The 6,189-nt window shown below is 47.8% G+C and overlaps 1 pseudogene; it reads left to right on the top strand.

The window, feature by feature from the left end:
- Positions 1-4,676: 4,676 nt before the first annotated feature.
- On the top strand, positions 4,677-4,766 carry LOC119470381 (annotated as a pseudogene).
- The last annotated feature ends 1,423 nt before the right edge of the window (positions 4,767-6,189 follow it).

Here is a 6,189-nt window from a genome sequence, read left to right as displayed (position 1 = left end):
TTGATTTGCACTGCTTTGCAAATGGTCTCCAGCTATGAGACCCTCCTTGCCGACATTATCCTTCCTGCCCTCCAGCCTGAGCTGCACGATCGTTGCATTGATGGTATTTATAAGGTCCTGTGCATGTTGCTGAGCCCAAGTCATATGAGCAACCAGGTCATCTGCTCCTCAAGGCCTGACCAGGTACCCCAGGTCAGGGAGCCAGAAGAAAGGCAGCACTTGCTAACCAGCCTCATCCACTGCCCAAAAATTGGTACCTTTTTTAGGACTTGAGGCCATGGAGACTCTTACCCTTTCAGAGTTTAGGAGTCTAGAAGTGTTACCTCATGACTGCTCATTTATCCTGAAGCCTCTAGTCATTGCTGGCCATCCCATGCTCCCTCTGTACTCTAAGTCTCCTGGCCACCCTGGGGTGACCCCCCAGGTGGCTTCCACATCTCCCTCCATATGATGAAGGAAAACTCTCTGCAGGGCAGGGCTAGATCAGCAAATTTTAGCTGCTGAGCCAAGTGAAGGCAAGAGTAAGACTCAGCTCCTTGCTAGGCCTCAGTTTCCCTGACTACAAAATGAAGGGACTTGATGTAGGTACATCCCATTCCCCATCCATCAGTCCTTGACCACTCCGCAGCACCATGCTTTCAGGCTTTTTTCACATCTCTGTGCCTTGTAATCTGCATTCTCCAGCAAAGGTAAAAGATCTCAGAGATCACCTGTGAGATACCGCCACAGAAGAGCTCTTCATAGTTCCTCCTTGGCCTTGACAAAGACTTTAAAGCCAGAGGAGTGACAGAAATCCCTTCTCTTGAAGGCCTGCATGTCAGAGAGCAAGGGACATGAAGCAAAACCTGGATTTGAGGCCCGGCTGTACCCCTGCTGGTTGAGGGCTGTGAGCAAGTTTCCAGTCTTTCTGAGCCTTAGTTTCTTCATACATACGGTAGGGAAACAGTAGCACCTAGGTCATAGGATCCTAATGAGAAGTAAATGAGATCATTTACATAGCTGGCATATAGAAGGCATTCAGCATGTGCTAATGGTTAGGATTTAAACAACTCTTTTCTGAGAACAGAACAGGTTCCCTTAAAATCAGCCTACTTCCATTAATGACTGTCTCTCAAACCCTAGATTTATACTGTGTGCTGAGTTTTACCCTAAAACAAAAGGGAGGAGAGTGGAAGGCTGGATCTGGTGCAGACAGCCAAAAATCACAGTCAGCATCACCCCTACCCAGATGGGCAAGGAACAGAGGAGGTGGCCGGAAGCCTGGGTCACTGGTTTCAGAGTTGCTAATTAAAGCTGGAATCCTTGTTCCCGCCACTACCAACCCCCATCACCCTATCCCTTTCCATCCCCTCTCCTTTCAATCAAACACTTCAAAGAGGCGCCCGGAGAAGGGAACTGTGAATTCTCTGCTCACTAGTTTTCATGAGAGGAAACCAAAGAATGTTTCTTTTCGAGACTGCGTCTGCTTATCCAAACCCATTTTATTAGCTGGGGGGACTTGAGCTCAAAGGCAGGCTCAGGGGCTGATGAAATTCAGATGTGAGGCCGCAGAGAGATTGCAGCACCAACAGAAAAATGAGAGGCACCCAGCAAGGCTGGGCTGGGCAAGGGCCAGGACAGCAGGAGAGGGCGCAGGAGAGGGAGAGAGAGGGGCACTGTGGGGATCACAAGAGGAAGAGAGGGGCTCCTGGAGAGAAAGGCAGATAGTGAGAAGAAAAGAGCTGAGAAAGGCAGAAAGAAAAAAGAGGAGAAGGGAGGAGACAAAGCCCGAGAAGGCATTCTATTTTTCTTCTTTAAAGAGTGAAAAAAAAAAAAAACACTCCAACTGTTTCAACTGACGGGAAATGTTCATCTGCCAAAGGCGTTATTAGGACAGGAGATAAGGAAACCACGGAGATAGGAAATAATTATTTTGTATCTGTCTTTATAAATGAAAATGAAGGGCATTAACTTAAATAGGATTTAGATTTTCAGGGACAGAAGGGAATGAATTAGGAAATAATTCTGATAACAAAGGAAATGTTTATTAAAAGGTCAGGGGGGGCTCTTGAAACTGACAAGGCCTCATGGGCCAGATTTAAAACCCCTGCTAAGCTGTGAGGGAGTTCCAGCAGGGCCAGAGCTGCGGGGTCCAGTGGGCACCACTTGTGCGAGATAGCTCAGGGCAGAGGATCAGTGGAAAAGATGATTGACTTCCTGGCTGACTTGGAAGTCAGTGGCCTATAACTCAACAGGTAGGAGTCAGGCACCTATGGTAAGAACAAAGCAGATGGGGGCAGAGGCAACCTGGGCTGGACTCAGCTTCCCTCAAGGATCCTTTATCCTCACTTCCACCCTCCCGCCAGCTTGTGGGAGGGGTGCCACATGGAGAAATTGGGAGGGAAAGGAGAAAAGGAAGGAGCCACGTCAGTAACAATGCCACATTCACAGATCCCCACAGCCTGAACGCCCTCCATGAAGTCCTCTGCCTCCTGGGTGTGTACCCAGCCAGGTCAGATGGAGCTCTCCCCAGCATTTCTTTACCCTTTCTACGGAGGCAGCTGGAAAGCAGCAGTCAGGAGGCTGGAGTCTGGCAACAAATTGCCTGGGTCTGCATTCTGAGTCTGTCTCTGCACTGCTGACCTTAGATGAGTTAAATTGTTTGGACCTGGCTGGCTGCAGTGGCTCACACCTGTAATCCCAGCACTTTGGGAGGCTGAGGTGGGTGGATCATTTGAGATCAGGAGTTTGAGACCAGCCTGGGCAACATGACAAAACCCTGTCTCTACTAAAACTACAAAGAAATTTAGCCAGGTGTGGTGGCACATACCTATAATCCCAGCTACTCGGGAAGTTGAGGCAGAATCATTTCTTGAACACGGGAAGCAGAGGCTGTTGTAAGCCAAGATCTCACCACTGCACTCCAGCCTGGGCAACAGAGCAAGACTTCGTCTCCAAAAAAAAAAAAAACAAATTTATCTGGACCTCAGCTTTCTCAGATGTGAAATGAAAATCTAATGATCATGCCTCTCTTATAGGGTAGTTGGAAGGATTAAGTGGCATAATATTTAAAAGTTCATTGGGAGGCCCAGGTGTACAGATCATTCAAGATCAGGAGATCGAGACCAGCCTGGCCAACATGGTGAAACCCCATCTCTACTAAAAATACAAAAATTAGCCGAGTGTGGTGGCACTCACCTGTAATCCCAGCTACTCAGGAGGCTGAGGCAGGAGAATCACTTGAACCTGGGAAGCAGAGGTTGCAGTGAACCGAGATTGCCCCACTGCATTCCAGCTTGGGTGACAGAGTGAGACCCTGTCTCAAAAAAAAAAAAAATTCATAGAACAGTAAAATACAGTAAATATAGTAAATGATAAAATTGAGTTATTATAACACATTTATTAGAGGTATCCTGGCTAGCCTTCAAAACCAAGTAAGTGCTTTTTTATGTCTAAACTTAGTGCCTCCTCCTGTCATTTGGGCCTCTCCTGATTGGAAAGAATTGCCACTCAAGTCCACCTGTTTGGCCTTGATTTCTGTCACAGAAATGGCTCTTCCTCACCCACCTCTCGTCCTTCTCTTCCACTCCCAGCAAGGTTGCAGGTGGAAAGCTTTTCCACAGCCCAGACTATGTCTGTAGACTGACTGTGTTAAAGGCTCCAACTGGAGAGGAAATCAGAGGTTCAGGTTCAGGTGTGAGGGAAACCACAGGTTCCTGTGGCCTAATCTCCCAGAACCATGTGGCAACATGAAGCTTGGAAGGTGTTTCAGAGCTGCAGGATCTGCCTCCAACGCTGATACTGTAAGTACCCAGGACACCTTCCAGGGGCAGAACTTCATACCAGGACCCTTTGCAGCTGTCTAAGCTTAGCATTTCTGTGAGGAAACCTGGGGGCTGGCTCTGTGGACTCGCTGAAAGCTCTCTGCTGACAGAATCAGATAATCAGCTAATACCCGACCCTGCACGTCCTGAGCCCTGGACTGATACATAACAGTGTCATCAGGCCTGCCTTCTAAGAGCCTTAGCCAGCTTACCTCCTCTTTCAGAGAGTCTGCCCTGGGTAATTATTCCAAACTCATGCCTGTGAGGAGGGCTAAGTGTCCTGTCACTGTGATCCTCTGAAACGATCTCTCATGGGCTCCATCAAACGGGCTGCACGCACACCCACTTCTCTTCACATTTAGCCCTCCCGAAGTTCTGTGCTGGCTCTTAGAGATGGTAGCTTACTCCTGCCAGGGCGTAGCTTCCTTAGATGAGTTCCTGAGAAAATGGGTTGGGACAAAAAATTGGTCCTGGGATCCTCAGAGGTAGAGGCCAGGAGAAGGCTTCCAAGTGCATCTGTTCCAGGAATCCCAAGCTGAGAGCCAACTCCTCCCAACCAACCTTGAAAATAGTCACTGGCCCACTCATTCAGGTCAGTGGAAAACCGGTGCAAATGAAGTAGCAGAGGCCCAAGACATCTAACTGCCTCCAGCTTAGGAGCAATCCGAGGAGGGTCGGGGGGAATATTTGACATGTTGGTAAATCAACATTTGTGTTTGTGCACAAAGCCAGGAAAGTTAACTGCTCCTAGACCTGGAATGGGTACCTGCAGAGTAGGAGGGAAGAGACAGCCTGGACTAGAATCCCAGCTTCGGATTTCCCTTAACCACCTCTCTGAGCCTCCTGAATTTCCTCATCTTTAAGAAAGGAGAGGTCCTTTTGTAGTTCATAGGAAAGTGACTGGGTGTTCCGGCACATGTGTCAGATGTGCCTCCTTCAAGCCTTATTCCTACCTGCCTGACATGATAAAAAAAAGGGAGGGGGGAATAGTAGTATCAACCTCACGGGGATTTCTCTGAAGATTAAATGAGCAAGTAAATGTCAATAGCACAATGGCAAGCACATCGTGGATGCCTAATACACTTTGGTCTTTTTAAATTGCTTTTATATTAATTCAGTATTTTATAGTTTACAAAGCATGTCTACATATATTTATTAACTAATTCAGTCCTCACAGCATGCCTGTAAGGAAGTCATTATGAACTCCAAGTTTTGGGGATGGAACATCCAAGCTCAGGGAAATCTAATGACTTGCCCAAGGTCAATAATTCATAGTTTTAGATAATCCAATCAAGGCCCCTTGCTTGCTTAGGATTTTGATCATTTGGTTCAGGTATCAAGAGCTAAACACCAAATGCAAATTGTTACCCACTTCCTTGAAGTGTCTTTTTTTTTTTTTTTTTGGAGAAGTGTCTTGCCAAAAGGGCATGATTGTGGTTTCATGCTGACCTGACAGGCAGCTATACCTGAGCCAGACCAGAACTTGGCCCTGTGTGGGGTGTCGGCAAGGCTGAAGATAGATCAGTGTCATCGTGCAAATTATTTCAAAGCCACGAGGATTCAAGGCTCTGTTGTAGCTCAGTGGAGAGTGCAGAGAAGAGGGTGACAATGTCACACATGAATAATGCATAAAGGGTGCTAAGCTTCAGTTTCAGCAAGATCCGAATGCTCATTTCATCTTTGATTTCTCCTTCTGGCTGTGCCATTCCCCATAGCCACTGATCCCGGGGCCTTCTGCTGGAACTGTATGGCCGCCCGCTAAATTGGCTGTTCTTGATAGTGAATAGAAAGAGGAGGGGGGCTGGAGGCAAAGAGAAAAAAAAGATAAGTCGAGGGGAGGGGATTAGGGAAGATGAAAGAGGGAGATGAGAGAAGGAAGCTCTTTCACTGTACTACTCTTACACAGACTGCCACGGACCCTGAGAACTTGGTGAGGTTTTGTTCCGGGAGAACTTTTCTGGTCTTTTCACTGTGTGGCTGTCACAGACTGAACTCACTTCTCAAGAAGTGGGAGCAGTACAGGATCAGGCCCCAGCCCAGCAGATGGGGAGACCAGGAGAGGAGTCCTGCACGGGAGTCTTTTGCAGGGGAGTCAGAGGAGACTTTCAGACAGGGTAGAAGGCTGACTCCACTCAGCATGACCCAAAGCCCAGCCTCCGCAGCTGAACACAAATATTTCCATAACAGCACAGATTCTGGGGATGCGACATGGGCGGCTTCTGCCCCGACTGTGAATCTAGAAACAAATGGGAGCTACAAAACTGGCTTGTTTGGTTTAGTGAGAGGGCAGGTGCCAAAACAGCAATGTCACCCTCCCCGTTAAGCCTGGGCAGTTAAGATTCCCATTAGGTCTGGAAATGTGATGCAGCCTCTGTGGGGTCAGAAG

This window comes from Cebus imitator, unplaced genomic scaffold (genome assembly GCF_001604975.1).
Source record: "Cebus imitator isolate Cc_AM_T3 unplaced genomic scaffold, Cebus_imitator-1.0 Scaffold28, whole genome shotgun sequence".
Taxonomy (NCBI): domain Eukaryota; kingdom Metazoa; phylum Chordata; class Mammalia; order Primates; family Cebidae; genus Cebus; species Cebus imitator.
This window is presented reverse-complemented; position numbering and strand designations above follow the sequence as displayed.